The following is a 15,677-nucleotide window of genomic DNA, read 5'->3' as shown; positions in this document are numbered from 1 at the left end:
TAGAACATCCATAAATGCTCGTCCTAATGCATCCTTTGGGTTATCCATGTGGATATTAAAATCATCAATGTTAAGAGCTTTATCTACAGTGACTGTAAGCTCAGACAGGAAATCTATCTGCAATTTCTTTAAGAAAATTTGTGTGGTGGCCCGGAGGTCTGTAGATGATAACTAAAATGAAAGAAAGCTTTTTGTTGTTACGATCATTTATTTCCATATTTAACATCATTATTTCAAATGAGTTAAATTTTAGTTCGGATTTATGGTTTCCTTTAAATATTTTGTTGTATATTGTAGCTACACCACCCCCTCTCCCCTTTAAACGAGGTACGTGTTTATAATAATAGTCTTGTAGGGTGGATTCGATTAAACTAATGTAATCGTCAGCTTTAAGCCAAGTTTCTGTTAAACAGAGTGCATCTAAGTTTTGGTCTGTAATAATTTCATTGATAATAGGTTCTTTATTGGTAAGCGATCTAATGTTAAGAAGGCCGAATTTTAACATTCGAGGTTCATCTGTTAATGTATTGTTTTCTACTTTATGTTAAATACATTTGTACGAGACGAGGTAAATTGAGCTCTGTATCTGTTTGTTCGAGGAACAGACACAGTCGAAATGTGTTGATACTCTGGTAAAAAAGGCTCTATGTGCTGGGATATATGTCAATGCAGCTAACAGACGGACGGGTAAGCCGATAGTCAGACAATATCACAAGTAAGACTATTGGTCAGATTTCTAGAGAGTATAGCACTTCCTTCCGGGGACGGATGGAGGCCATCTCTCTTTAGCAGGTCAGGTCTCCCCCAAAAATGCTTCCAATTGTCTATAAACCCTACGTTATGCTGAGGGTGCCACTTTGACATCCAGCCATGAAGAGACACTAATCTACTGTAAGTTTCATCCCCCCGGTAGGCGGGGAGGGGACCAGCGCATATTACATTGTCTTACATTGTTTTTGTACACCTCTTTAATAGTATCTTTGGTGTTCTCCGACCGGCAGAGTCTGGTGTCATTCGTGCCGGCGTGAATAACAATCTTAGAAAACTTACGTTTAGCATTAACCAGCACTTTAAGTTTGGATCTAATGTCAGATGCTCTGGCTCCCGGTATACATTCGACTATGGTGGCTGGTGCCTCAATGTTAACGTTCCTGAGAATAGAATCTCCAATAACCAAAGCACTTTTAACAGACGTCTCAGCCGGTGTATTGCTGAGTGGGGAAAATCTGTTAGAAATTACTACAGGAGCGTTAGTTGGGAACCAGATACGACTATGCCGCTTGACAGTCACCCAGTTAGTAAGCTGCCTATAATTCAATTCAATTCAATTTTATTTATATAGCGCTTTTCACAATAAGTAATTGTTTCAAAGCAGCTTTACATTAGTAGAAGCAAAGAAAAGCACAAAAAATCGACAGATAGCACAACATAATACACGATAGCAAAGCAGGTAAATTTGCTGGGCTATGAATCAACATTATAAGCGAGCGTATTACTAATGTAACATATAGGAGAGGGTGCTAAGTTAAGCCCAAGAAGGCTGCCTGCCCGGGTTGAAAAACCCCCTAGGAGAAAAAAACCCCAGACTTTTTAGCCGGGGAAGTAAAAAAGTCCTAGGAGGGAAAAACGCTTGGGAGAGATATATATATTTATATATACATTGAAACGGATAAGGAGATTAAGCAGAGATTAAGCGGGTTCTGCCGGTGGTTGTTGGTCAGGCATCAGCTGGGCATCACGTTGAAGGACAGCCAGTGGATCAGAGGGGTGCCGACTTTCACATTTACCGGAACTGGGTCTGTTTGTCTCATTGTCCTCGGGGTCGAGGACGAGACACGAGAGAGAAACAAAATCCTATTAGCGTAGGGGCTATATATATGTATACACATGTACACATACATATACACACATATATATACATATCTATATACATACATAGGCACACACACATACATATACACATGTACATAAACACACACACACAGACAAATACACACACACATACATATACTGCACATATGGAAACGAGTAAGGAGAGATTAAACGGGTTCTGCCGGTGGTCGTTGGTCAGGCATCAGCTGGGAATCACGTTGAAGGAAGGCTAGTAAATCAGGGATGGTCCGACCTTCACTTTCACCGGAACTGGGTCTGTTTGTCTCAGTGTCCTCGGAACGAGGACGAAACAGGGAAAAAGAAACAAAATCCTATTAGCGTAAGGGCCGTTCACATGTAATCCAGCTGTCACACAGTGATGTGGTTTAAGTCAGCTCGGTTCCAAAGAGGTTAACTATTGCTGCTTAAGTGTATTACCTATAGTTGAGGATTTTAGCAAATTTGTTGGCCCAGGGCAAGTCTATTTATGGGGCCTCCCAACTGATCTTTAGAACGGAAAAAGAAACTCGTTTGACTAAGGCCAGTGGCCCCACTGCCGTCAGTAATACTAACGTACAGCGGCAAACGGTTCTGTATGACATACAATTCTCAAGATCATGGGTAAAAGCCCAAATCGCAACACGTCCATATGTGCCAAATTAAGATTCAACCGACTACTAATTCGAAGTTTCAGCATATTTCTTAGGAATATTAATAATGTTTATCATGCTTTGAAGTGTTGATGGGATTAGGTTTTAATTTTTTTTTATTAGGTTGTACAAACTAGCTATTATGAGATGAGTACCTTTACTAAAACAAGACATCATAATTTGACATCATAATTTGGCTCGTCAGGAAGATACAACTCTAGCAGGAGTGGAGATTATGCTCTAAGTTCTAAACTTTATCTTAGAATTATAGAAATAAGACATTTTTACCCATCACACCATGACCTTTAAAATGATACCACACATGAATATGAAATTGCAATCTCAGAACAACATATTTATATACATATTATACATATATACATATATATATATATATATATATATATATATATATATATATATATATATATATATATACATATATATATATATATATATATATATACATATATATATATATATATATATATATATATACATATATATATATATATATATATATATATATATATATATATATATATATATATATACATCAAATGTTAGAAAAAGTAGTGGCAACACAGCTATACACATTCTTAGTTCCAACATTCCAATCAGGATTCAGGCCCCACCAGAGCACAGAGAAAGCACTGCTAAGAGTCACAAATGACCTCCTTTTAACATCTGATCATGGTGAAATCTCAATTCTTATTTTACTAGACCTTAGTGCAGCATTTAACACAATTGATCACAGAATCTTACTCGATAGACAAGAAAGCTATGTTGGTATCAGTGGTCAGGCGTTAGCATGGTTTAGATAGTTTCTAACCAACAGCTATCACTTTGTTTATGTAAACGAGGAAGAGTCATATAACGCCCCAGTTAAATACGAGGTACCCCAGGGATCAGTTCTAGGTCCTATCCTGTCCTCGTTATACATGTTACCTCTCGGAGGCATCATCAGGAAACACAACATAAGTTTTCACTGTTATGCAAATGATACCCAGCTTTACATCTCCTCACATCCTAGTGAAACCCACCAGTTTTCTAAGACAAAGACGAATAAGCTAACAGACTATTAGCGATATTAGTGACTGGATGGCAAATAACTTCCTTATGCTAAACTCCAATAAGGCAGAGATACTTATTATTGAACCAAATCGCTCCAAACTAAATATATCCAATTACAAGTTGCACATAGATGGCTGCACCATGGTGCCGACTTCCACAGTCAAGAACCTAGGTGTGATGTTTGACAGCAATCTATCCTTCCATAGTCATATCTCCAATGTCTGCTACATAGCATTTTTCCATCTTAGAAATATCTCGAAAATATGCCATATGCTGTCTGCATCAGATGCAGAGAAGCTTATCCATGCTTTTATGACATTAAGAATAGATTATTGTAACTCGTTACTCTGGGGATGTCACGCAAATCATGTAAATAAGCTTTAGCTGGTTCAAAACGCCGCTGCAAGAGTGATTACCACATAAGTATGACCACATAAGCCCAATTTTGGCATCTTTACACTGATTACCAGTTAAATATTGCATACATTTTAAAATATTGCTAATTACCTACAGATGTGGCCTTTAAAAATGCGCGTCTCTGAAAGCAGAATGCCGCGAGCACTTCCGAAATTCTGCGAGATCCCGCAGAAGGGTGATTCGGTGGGGGACGCAGGAAATAAAAAACCTGTAGAGGGCAGTCGTGTTTCAAGTACAGTAGGGCATACTGACGACATGTGTGCTCGACTTTATGCTTTAAGCATACTATATGATATCGAAGTAACATGACAGGGATTTTTGGTGCATTGGCAGTACTTTGATGTCACATGCAAGCTTTTTAACAAACATTTGGTTGGCGAAGTTTTCTTTTGCCAGTTACATAAACAGTCAAATATTCTTCATAAAAATCTGACTTAAACGCGGATCATTCGTCTTATTTTTTTGTGTACACTTACAGTAGAAGAGACGTGATGATAACGGAGTCTTATAACAAAATAATTCGCAAAGACCTTTGAAGAAACCGAGAGCATTTGCGCAATATCATTAACTAGTTTATCTAATTGTACATTTAGTTTATCTTTGCATCTGAACGTTTTTAATAGCTGGAACATGGTTGTAATGCGCTTTTCCGCATTATTGTACTTTTTATATTATCATGTTTTCCTTTACATGGTATGAAACTCGATATAAAGTGTGCAATGATGTTGAATAAATTTCTATAATGTGTTATATTTTGTAGTAAGTAAATAAAATCATGTTGTAAGTGTAAATATTCAATTCGAGGAGTTTCTGAGGTGTTTGTCATCGGCAAAAGGCGCAGTTTCTCTGTTGCTGATTAAAACCTGTTGGCTATATGGGATTTTTTAAAATTAACATTTGTTCTACTTATTATTTTATTTATTTGCCTACATTTACTCAAATAATATCAATGTAAAAATAGTAAGTAAATCATAGTTCAAGTTAGGCGTAAAACGTACTTTTTTTTAAGTTGTTGTTAAATACAAATAATATTAATTTGAAGAAAGCAATTATTACAGGTTTAAAAAAAATATATAATTCTGAAATTATCAAATATATTGATTAAAATAATCTGTAAATTAAATACTTATATTATTAAGGCGTATACATCAAATAAAATATGTACATTTTAAACAAAATATCTATTTCTAGTCATTAATTTTGGTTTGTCTAACTAAAAAAAACACATAACTGACATTAAAAGATTTTATTAAGTTACTTTAATCATTTATTTTAGATAGCCTACATTTACAAAGCCACTGAATCATTTTTTACAGTGTATACATTGTGATCTTACGGTATTATTAAATGCATATAAATAAAATATGTAAAACTAATTAAAAGAGATGTCATACACGGACTCCATGAAAGCATACGTTTTCTTGTTCGGTCCACGTGGGTTAAACGGTCACATAGCCTATTCTCCAAAAAAATACGATTAAAATGCGGATCACTTGTTTCATTTTTTCTGTGCAATTAGAAGAGACGTGATGTATAACTGAGTCTTATAACAAACCTCTATTCGCGTAGACCTTGAAGAGACCGAGAGCATTTGCGCAATATCATTAACTAGTTTATCTAATTGTACATTTAGTTCATTTTTGCATCTGAACGTTCTTAATAGCTTGGAGATGGTTGTAATGCGCTTTTCTGCATTACTGTACTTTTTATATTATCATGTTTTCCTTTACATGGTATGAAACTCGATATAAAGTGTGCAATGGTGTTGAATAAATTTGTATAATGAGTTATATTTTTGTAGTAAGTAAATTAAATCATATTGTGAGTGTAATAATTCATAAATTCGAGGAGTTTCTGAGGTGTTTTTCATCGGCAAAAGGCGCAGTTTCTCTGTTGCTGATTAAAACCTGTTGGCTATATGGGATTTTTTAAAATTAACATTTGTTCTACTTATTATTAATTTATTTTTTTGCCTACATTTACTCAAATAATATCAATGTAAAAATAGTAAGTACATCATAGTTCAAGTTAGGCATAAAACGTACATTTTTTAAAGTTGATGTTAAATGCAAATAATATTAATTTGAAGAAAGCAATTATTACAGTTTCAAAAACTTAAATATATAATTCTGACCTTATCAAATATATTGATTAAAATAATCTGTAAATTAAATACTTATATTATTAAGGCGTATACATCAAATAAAATATGTACATTTTAAACAAAATATCTATTTCTAGTCATTTATTTGGGTATGTCTAACTAAAAAAAAAACACATAACTGACATTAAAAAAATTTATTAAGTTAATTTAATCATTTATTTTAGATAGCCTACATTTACAAAGCCACTGAATCATTTTTACAGTGTATACATTATGATCTTACGGTATTATTAAATGCATATAAATAAAAATATGTAAAACTAAATAAAGGAGATGTCATACACGGACTCCGATTCAGACGGGATTAAAAACACAGTGGACCTCTGAGAAGCATGATTTTCTCAAAAAGATGTTTGTCGAGGGTGCCCCGCAAGCACGAGTTTGAAGCCTATGAATGAAAACGTTATTATTCGCTTTGCGTCAAACCCTGTTGCTGAAGGAGACGGACCGGAGCTCCGGCAAGGTGTGTTGTGGACCCGAGGAGGCGGAGCTGCGCTCCGGTGCGCTCCGGCCCAATTTAACCTATTACTTCCACTAACTGAGGTATCCTTCCTCCTTTGCTGTCTGCCTGGTATGATTTTATTGGTCATCTAGGAATAATTTTCACTTTATCTTACTTAATGGGGCGCAGCGCAAACCCGTTGGCCTGTGACATCCCACTACCGCGAGATCTATTCAAAAGCATACTGTAGGCCTACTGTCTCGCGGTGCTAAGACGTCACATGCCGTCCGATCGGGCTGCGTGGCGCCGCAAGTCGTCAAACGAGCGCTGAGCATTGAGTCAAATAAGACACGCGTCAGAAAATTACCGGGGTCCGGGCGGCCATGCCCTTTTTTGCCTCAAAATGCAGACAAATAATGTTTTTAGTAAGGCATGTTTGTTAAAACTAGTTATATTTCCTATTTAAACTAAGTCCTGGCTTAAGCTTATAAAGACCCCGCAAAAACCCCGCTACAGCTCCTGAGGGGGTGCTCTCACTATTCACATGTAAATAAAATGGTTAGAAACCGGTTTTTCTGGTTCTCATTGCAGGACTGTGCGGGGGGAGGGCATTCCGTTTCCATGTGGAGACATTTAACAAACACATTTGATATACACCAAGTTCCAGATTACAACACCAAAAACACATCACGTTTGATAGCAGTGCATGTAGGCCCTACTTATTTGAGTATATTGATAGAGTAAGTATTATGTTGGACACTATTTTGGATATCAAATTGTCCTTTTCTCCAGACAAATAAAACACTGATGTGCATGTCTATAGATCTTATCTAAAGAGTCATTGCTATCATTTTCACTTTTGTGTTGGGTTAATTCCCTGACCAGACCTCTGTCATTTTCTTACGCTCGTCTTATAATTTTACTCAACGCTCAGCGCTCGTGTGGCTTCTTGCTGCGCAGCGCAGACCAATCGGCATGTGACGTCTAGCTATAAGCAGAGGTGGGACAAAGTCATTGTTATGCAAGTCACAAGTAAGTCTTTGCCCTCGAGTCCCGAGTCAAGTCATGTCAAAGATGAGGCAAGTCCCAAGTCGAGTCAAAAGTCAAAGCCAACAAGTCTCAAGTCGAGTCCAAAGTCCTACCATTTTAGTTTCGAGTCATGTCAAGTCCTCTTACAACAGAAATAAAATACATGCTGTGGACAGGTGGAGGGAGGCCCCTATACTGCATTGCATTTTCAAAAGATCAAATTGGCCATGATGCCACCATGGCTGAAAACTCGCTCCACTGTAGCACTAGAAGCAGGCACTGCCAAGGCTACTTGAAAGAGTGAAGGAAGAGTGCCCAGAACAAAATGGCATTCTGTCCTTCTGCCATGTCAATGTAGTGACTTAGCTGCAGTGGTATAGATCTCTTGGTGATGTCAAAGTACCGCGAGAGCGATTCCAGTTAACACGTGGATAAATCCGCTTTGAATCGCTCTCGCGGTACTTTGCTGTCACTCGCCTGTGGGTTTTGTAGCGCCACACCACTCTGCTTCGCGCCGCTAGTGATTTCATATGCCGATCGGATCGCGCAGTTCGGCAGAAAGTCAAACACACCAAATATATAGCCTAATATGTAGGCTATATGCATTTCAACCCGCTAAAGTAGCAAGTGTAGCATGCTAATGGTCAGTGCTTGACTGTGCTTGACAGTGTCGAGTGAGCAGCTACACTGCAGGTTCGACTTCATTTGGCGCTAAGCAGACCTCATGGTGATGTCAAAGTACCGCGAGAGCGATTCAAAGCAGATTTCTCCATGTGATAACTGGAGTCTCTCTCGCGGTACTTTGCTGTCACTCACTTGTGGCGCAACACCAGTCTGCTCTCCAGTCACTTTCGCGTCACTATAGTAATTTGATTTCATAGAAATTCATACGCCGATCGGATCGCGCAGTTCGGCAGGAAGTATATTGCCTAATATGTATTTCAACCCGCTAAGGTAGCAAGTGTGGCATTCTAATGGTCAGTGCTTCACATCTATATTATGACTAAAAGTTTAAAAATGTCACAAAACCATTCTGTTACGCATCCTCGCGCTATTTTTAGTAGGTATACGGAAATCCTTGACAATTTCTAGTGGGTATACGGCGTATACCTGCGTATCACGTAGACTACACCACTGCCTCCGTTGCCTAAATGCGCACGCATACGGTGCCATGTCAACATGGTGTACAAACAGTTAAAGGGTCTATTAAGTAAGATAAAGTCAAAATGAAACCGAGATGACCAATAAAATCAAACCAGGCAGACAGAGAGAGGTGCAACACAGAGGTCAGATGCGCAGTTAGTGGAAGTGCAAGAGAGATGTAAGTAATCAAACGCTGACTATTATACAGCAGTTTATTGACGAGAAATATGAAACCGTAGTGACTGTCAAGGTGACAGGACAAGAAACATTAATGCCGCTGAGCACTTGGGTGTCCAAATTTAATGCGCTGCTTTCTCTCCCTCCAGTAATTCACTTTCCGTTATTCAGCATGTTTATTAACAACATTCCACGCCACCCTTTAATTCTTGAAGATATGTTTTTAACTGTATAATGATTAGATTCCCTGTGTTGCACTGGACTTCTGCTAAGCTTGAACTTGAAAACGCGATGCATCACGTGCGGGGTACAACGCTTCATCCACCCGTAGCGCGCGTGCACGGAGTTTAAATGTTCATATTTTGGCTTGAACATTTTATTGCATTCAGTCTTAAAGCCTAATAAACAGTACCTGTTGAAGTCATTAAAGTTAAATAAATAACAAAAGAAGAGAAAGTGTGCAGCAACTAGTGTGCCCAGGATGGTAAAATAATTATTACAATGTATTCCCAGCAAACAATGACCTGGCGGTCCGCCGGCGGTTTTTGGGCGGCACGAAGTCAGCGGCTTGACGCGGTCGGACCACCGTCGGGGCACCTTCGGCAAACCGACCAACGTAAAAAAGCTGTCGGTCTGCCGGCGTTTCTTGGGTGGCAAGCCACCAGCGGCTTGCCCCTGCTGGACCACCGGTGGTACACCAGTGGCAAACCGCCCCAGCAAATAATGACCTGGCGGTCCGCCGGCGGTTTTTGGGTGGCACAAAGTCAGCGGCTTGACGCGGTCGGACCACCGTCGGGGCACCTTCGGCAAACCGACCAACGTAAAAAAGCTGTCTGTCTCCCGGCGTTTCTTGGGTGGCAAGCAACCAGCGGCTTGCCCCTGCCCACCGTTGGTACACCAGTGGCAAACTGCTAGGTTACTGAAACTAAGAATTTTAAAAATCTTAAGAAAATACATGAAAAACAATATGAGACTGCATATAGGGCTTATTTAACGAAATGCATACATATTTTTTTAATATTTCAGTTTAAAAGAATTTTAAGGATAGAATAAAAAATGAGAGATAGTGTTTGATACAATGTAGTCCACGTGCAGGCGTGGTAATTTGGACATTTATAGACAACAAAACGAGTTTGTGATTTCATAATCATTTGAGGAGATTTTAAATTGTTGTAGTGATTATGTCAATGTGTGAATTTGCCATGACGCGTGTGCTGTGCGTGCCGAACACGTGCCCTTTTTGGCTTGTTCGACTTCATGCGGCGCTGCAAGAACCGACAGCTGTATGACGTCAAAGTACCGCGAGAACGATTCGAGAACTCATACGAAGTGTAATTTCGTCTCGCTCTCGCGGCACTTTAACGTCATGCGTCTGTCAGTTCTAGCGGGGCCGCAGGCAGGAAGTCGAACAGCCGTCTTTCCCTCAATACGGATTACCATGAGGTGGGACTGACGAAGCTCCTCTTTCACGGGTTTCTTTACTGTTTTCAGGTAAGTTTAGTCCCTCAAAATACACAAATAATACACAAAACTATTATTGACACGTAACAGAAACGCTTGTGTTGAATATTTACTTCATAGAAATGTTTTTTGTCTTAGAGAAAGTCTGATAGCATGTGGACGCTTTTCAAAAGTGATAATGTTAGGGTGACTATAGCTTTTGCATTGTTTATTAAGTTTTGCTTTTTAAAAAGCAACTTCGTGTGTTGATGAGATGATGTGATAGCTTTGTTCAGGTTGTCAATGCATTATTGGAAGTAACTTAGGCTACTTTGTTTAGCCTAAAATATGCAATGTACTGCACAGTTAAACGGTGAAAAAACTTTCATATAGCGTGAGTATTTGGTGAAACTAGTACAAACACATGTTTTATCGTAAACATATATATATACAAAAAAGTTGTTCTTTTATTTTAGGAGTGACCAATATAACCTCTATAATAGAAGAAAAGCTGAAGATTTCAAAATTTTCTGAAGGGAGCCACAGACAGAGATGTAAACTCAGGCAGGTTGAGAGCATATTAACTCACTTTTTTCACAACATATTACCATGCATCTTGTCATTTTTCTGCGTTTATAGCAGTTATTCCAGGAAGGTTTTAACATCCAAACGTGAGTGGCACCATATGAGCAATATTAAATGAACAAGTAAACCTAAAAACATAGATTCTGTTATATTTTGTATACTTTAATTTTCTTTTCTGTGTTTTACATCCTTTTCATCAATATTGATTGCTTTGTGACAAATTGCATGTTATGTTTGTAGATTTTCCTTGCTGATATCCGTGCAGCAGAGTCAAAGCAGACCTGTCAGAAAACATCTCTAAGTTGCTATGAATCTCATAACTAGTAAGTACAACCTTAAACTAATACATTGCTGTTTACAGGTTTAAGGTTGTGGTTTATTTATAAAGTGCATCCAATTTCATTGGTAAAAAACAATGTTATTTTGTGTATTTGGTATAATATGCAATGTGTTTGCGTGGTGTACAGTTAAAAACACATAAATTTTTATAGCTTTAGATTTCCTCCCTTCCTCAAACGCATTGATTTTGTACAGAACTCATCGATCTGAAATGCGCTGTGTCCCTGATTGGCCAGCTAATATGTACGTTGTGATTGGCCTGAATATGTCTGCCGTCAGCCGGAAATGTGACGCTCCTGTTTGAAAGATTCGGTCACAATGCAATGCTGACAGGAGTTCATTTGTAGGCTATGAGTAAAAGCGGGAGCAATTATACAGACAGTGCATTATTTGAAAACCACGCCCACCGGGGGAAAACAATCCAACCATCTCAATTTACTTTATATTGCATTTCTGGCTTATAACCAAAAAACAAAACAATGCCTGAAAGCTGCTGCGTGACAGAGTCTACAGCTAACACGCTGAAAACCCCAGAAATACGTTTTTAGTACCAAGCTATAAAACTCAGCCTTTAAGGAGACCAAAGTGGATCGCTGATTACGTTTCCCTCCAGTGGGCAACTGGGCATAGTTCTAATTATAGTAGTACTATGACAAGTTGCCTGAATCCAGTTTTGTGTCTTTGAAACGCTAGTTTTTTTTGTGTCAACAGCTTATAAAGTCTTATTTCTGAGTTTTTGGCTTGTTAGCTCAAGCCTGGTCCAACCAGACTCTCGTACATTCATTTCATTTGTACAGGGAGTCTGGCCACACTCCATTGCAAAGTGTTACTTCCGTTAAGGAGGGTCTTCTGTTGAAGTTTAAAACTATTGGATCTGCCCAGAGTCACTCAGGATCTGCCATAGGCAATTGTTAAAGTGTGGTCGTGACGTATGTCATGCGCCAATACCGGCTGGAAACAACAAGTTTGAATGAACAGACCAACAAAACTTAGCAAACATTGTTCTTGCTCCGGCTTTAACTTCTGTATATTCTGCAATTTTGCAACAACGGACTGAATAGCTTTTCTCACGTCTTTCTCCGCTGCCATTACTGAATTACAACTCAAACTGACGCACGACCTCTGTTCGCTGATTGGTCCTGCAGATTTTTGCAGGACAAAACAACACTCTACACAGCAGTCCCAGACATTGTACTGAAGCGAAATGAAAATTAAGTGGAAGCACGTAGGAGGGCGGAGCCAGGCTATGTTAGCTCCACACCCTGTCACACAGCAGCTTTTAGGCATTGTTGTGGTATTTGTTATAAGCCAGAAATGACATGGAGGTTCAGGCAGCCACACGCAATACAAAGTCATTGTTACTCATTGTTTACGCATATCGTTAACATGTACTAATACATACTTACACACCAAAGTAAATGTAAAATCATGAGTCGGACCATAATTGCTCTTTAATAAAATACAATAAAAAGGCAAGGCTTTGTCACATTTTACTCCTAAATTCTCCCATGCAGTCTAAATCTAGAAAAAACACTACTTCTAAGACAAGCATTCACATACACTAAAACATCTTATGACCTTGTTCTTCAGTAATTAAATAATAAAATGCGCAAACGAGCTTTTGCTTGAAATAATATGAACAGCAGCAACCCTAATCCTTCTCATTTTGCTTTTCTGTTTTTGTCCATCAGGATACACATCATGAGATAACTAGAGCTTATGGCTCTGTTTGGATCCAGCCTCACTTGTGAAGAATTCAGATGACGTAAACACTCACAAAGACATTATATGATGGCATCTATAGATGGACATACACAACTGCCAAATGTAACATATTGTAATTACTGCACCAAAGCGCAACCCTACAGATTTTCAACCCACTTAATATTTTTACAAATACAATATATGTTTATATTTGAAAAAAATATTCTTTAGCTAATTTTACTGATTTATTTCCATTTATTTGTCCACAATACTCTGCCAAAATGATGTTTTGCATCATCCAAATATTGTTAATGTACATATTACAGACATTGTAACAACACAAAGTGGGTTGAAAAAGTTTCTTCTTCTAAGTGCAGTAACTACGCAAACACTAAAACCGAGAAAAAAGTTCTTAAAGTGTTTTACACCAGCGGGTCAAACTTGTTACTGCAATTTTGGCAAACACATTTCTCTGATGGGACAAAATTAAACCAGGAGACTTTGTCACAAGACAACAGATCTCACAAAGCCCATTTCAACCTTCACCTCAATTTTGACCAAATGCATAGTTACTGCGCTTTGGCTTTGTTGGGCAGTATAGTAGTATTATAGTAATGCTGCAGTGAAACCATGGTAACCATATATTTTTAAATCATGGTAAAGTTTGTGGTTACTAAAATGTAGTACTATAAGCCTATGCTGTTGTAAGAGAATGTTTATTCTTTATTATTGTTGTAAAATCATGGTTGATTTTATATTTACCATGTGTTACTGCAAATGATGGTAAAATCATGGATAACTTTGCATGGGTACAGAAAGGTATAAACTGGTTGTTTTTATTTGTAAGTCATGTTGGTTTTAATGCATGTGATAAATGTATATGCATTTGAATATTTATTCTGTTTACTGACAATAATAAATTTGCAGTTGCTGATGTAAATTGTTTATTATTGTGTTGAAAGACATTTGGTTAGCGTGATTAAACAATTATGAACCACGGACCGACCGGGCAGCTAGCAACCATTACCGGTATAAACCAGCGGACCTTTGCGGCTGCCGCTGGTGGTCCGCTGGAAAAACGATGGGTAAAACTCCGGCGAGCCACTGGCGGCATCCGCCGGGGGACCGCCGCTCGTCCGCTGGCCTTGTGTTAGCTGGGGCAGCGGTCCAACAGCGGACCTCCGTCGAAAAAGTAGCGGCTGCCGCTGGTGGTCCGCTGGAAAAACGATGGGCAAAACTCCGGCGAGCCGCTGGCGGCATCCGCCAGTGGACCGCCAACTTTGCCGCCGGTGGTCCGCCGGTGGACCGCTGACCTTATGTTTGCTGGGTTCCTAATGACCAACACAAGTCTTCTGCATACTGACATGGTTTGAAATCTATAGGTATTTGATTCTTTGGTTTTCTGATGTATTAAAATTCATATATGTAGAGCAGGGAAATAAGAAGCTTTTTTTCCTGGGGTGCATGCCCTGGAAAATACTTATATGGACCTCGGTATTTATAAAATCATGCAATGCGGCGTGTTTGTCTTTACAGTTATGAAATTTATTATTTTAAACACACATTTCACAAAGTATATATTGTAAGTGTAAATATTCATAAACTCAACACTTCGGAGGCGTTTTTCTAAAGAATAATGTTTAAACTTTATTGGTGGTGGTTGAGAATAATTCCTCTTTCCATATGTAACGCATTTTAGCGCAATATAAATGTATCATATTGTTATATTCTTAATATATAAGAATACTAATATATTTTTTAAAACATTTATAACAGAAAGGTGTATAAAACAGCTTTAATTAACAATATCTGAATTGGCTCTTTGCACAATTCTAATTTTCTCATGTCATAATTTATAATTATTAATTAGATTTAATATAAATAAGTTTTGAAAAGTGTTGAATGCGAACGTGTAAGATATCTGGAAGGCGATGCGGCGTGTTTGTCTCTACAGCCACATGTTATAAAATTGATTATTTTACACACACATTTCACAAAGTACATATTGTAAAAATTCATAAACTCAACATTTCGGAGGTGTTTTTCGTCCGCAAAAGGCACAGTTTCTCTGTTCGCGTCAATTATTTTGGTTTGACCAACTAAAAAAACACATAAGTGACATTAAGACATTTTATTAAATTACTTTAATAAATTATTTTAGTGATATTCTATTTTACAATAATATTTTTTACAATTATGAATTACGTAGAAACACTGACTGCATATGCGCAAGAAAGGTAGCCTATTATTAAAGATTTTATAAATATAAATATGTAAAAACGAAATAAAAAAGATATCATATGCCAACTGTACACCCCGCATGGGTTTAAACGCCTTTTTTCTAAAGAATAATTTGTAAACTTTATTGGTGGTGGTTGAGAAGAATTCCTCTTTCCATATGTGAAGCATTTTAGCGCAGTATAAATGTATCATATTGTTATTCTTAAAATATAAGAATACTACTATATTTTTTACAACATTTTTAACTTTAAAACATGTCTTTTTTATACCACATTAATCTGTTTAAAATATTGATACTTTTAGAAAAACTGACAATTATAAATATTATGAACAAACAATGAAACGGTGTCAAAATTCGACAACACAAATAATTAAGATATTCATTGTAAATAGAGTCGCG

At 37.7% G+C, this 15,677-nt stretch overlaps 1 long non-coding RNA gene across 1 annotated transcript; it reads left to right on the top strand.

The window, feature by feature from the left end:
* The first annotated feature begins 9,781 nt into the window (after window positions 1-9,781).
* Window positions 9,782-13,850, top strand: LOC135773413 (uncharacterized). Its single transcript, XR_010543518.2, has 4 exons — window positions 9,782-10,459; window positions 10,885-10,972; window positions 11,234-11,316; window positions 13,024-13,850. It is a non-coding gene; the product is annotated as an uncharacterized lncRNA (long non-coding RNA).
* The last annotated feature ends 1,827 nt before the right edge of the window (window positions 13,851-15,677 follow it).

This window comes from Paramisgurnus dabryanus, chromosome 9, assembly GCF_030506205.2.
Source record: "Paramisgurnus dabryanus chromosome 9, PD_genome_1.1, whole genome shotgun sequence".
NCBI lineage: Eukaryota > Metazoa > Chordata > Actinopteri > Cypriniformes > Cobitidae > Paramisgurnus > Paramisgurnus dabryanus.
The sequence above is the reverse complement of the archived record's forward strand: the minus strand, read 5'-3'. Positions and strand labels throughout refer to the sequence as shown.